The 1,042-nt window shown below is 70.1% G+C and overlaps 1 long non-coding RNA gene across 1 annotated transcript; it reads right to left on the bottom strand.

Annotated features, from left to right (window-relative positions):
- Nucleotides 1-723: 723 nt before the first annotated feature.
- LOC112956915 lies at nucleotides 724-952 on the bottom strand. Its single transcript, XR_003251126.1, has 2 exons — nucleotides 882-952; nucleotides 724-804 (listed from the first exon to the last, which is right to left on the bottom strand). It is a non-coding gene; the product is annotated as an uncharacterized LOC112956915 (long non-coding RNA).
- Between the last annotated feature and the right edge of the window lie 90 nt (nucleotides 953-1,042).

Genomic DNA, 1,042 nt, shown 5'->3' with positions numbered 1-1,042 from the left:
GTGCCCACAACAGGCGGCTGCACCCACAACAGGCAGAAGCGCCCGCAACAGGTACAGGTGCCCACAACAGGCAGAGGTGCCCGGGAGAGGTCAGGGCTGGGGAAGGGGCTCCCTGGTGCACCCACAACAGGTGGCGGAGCCCGCAACAGGCGGAGGTGCCCGCAACAGGCGGCGGCGCCCGCGAGATGTTGCAGCTGGGGAGGAGGCTCCCCGGTGTGCCGGCAACAGGCAGCAGTGCCCGCAACAGGCGGCTGCACCCACAACAGGCAGAGGTGCCCGCAACAGGCAGCGGCGCCTGCGAGAGGTTGGGGCTGGGGAGGAGGCTCCCCGGTGCGCCGGCAACAGGCAGCAGTGCCCGCAACAGGCGGTGGAGCCCATGACAGGCAGAGGTGCCCACAACAGGTCATGGCAGCCGCAACAGGCGGTGGCACCCAAGAGAAGTCAGGACTGGGGAAGAGCCTCCCCCCGCACCCACAACAGGCAGCAGCGCCCGCAACAGGCGGCGGCGCTGCGGCTGTGCCTAGGCATGTACAGGCGGCGCCAACAGCTCCGGGGGCAGCCCTGGTTGGCCTAGGTGATGCTGTAGCACCGGTACCTGACCTGCGCCGGACACTCCTCACCAGCGCAGGCCTCGGGCGGTGCGCGGGCCGCGCGCGGCTCCCGTCACCATCCCTGTTGTCACCGTCACCACGCCTGTTGTCACCGCTGTCCCCGCACACCCACCTGCAGCACGGAGAGGGCGCCGTTCTTGCCGTAGCCGGAGCAAAGCACGATCTCCAGGTCGGGCTCGGGGCTGTTCTGAAACTGCGGTTGTTGCGGGGGATACAGTCAGCGCGTGCCACAGCCCCGGGCACAGGCGCGGGCGCGACAGGCGGACGCACCTCCTCGGACAGGAAGGCCGGCTCCCCCATGGCCGCGTTGGCGCAGGGGCCGATGTTGAGGATGCTGTCGCACACCTGCGGGACAGGGGACACACATGGGGACAGGGACAGAGATGGGGACAGGGGCTGGGACGGGGCTGGCGCTGGGGGAACGGGGACAG

Source organism: Nothoprocta perdicaria, unplaced genomic scaffold (assembly GCF_003342845.1).
Source record: "Nothoprocta perdicaria isolate Ctin4 unplaced genomic scaffold, notPer1 scaffold_680, whole genome shotgun sequence".
NCBI classification, from domain to species: domain Eukaryota; kingdom Metazoa; phylum Chordata; class Aves; order Tinamiformes; family Tinamidae; genus Nothoprocta; species Nothoprocta perdicaria.
Note: the sequence above shows the minus strand (reverse complement) of the source record. Positions and strands in the feature narration are given on the sequence as shown.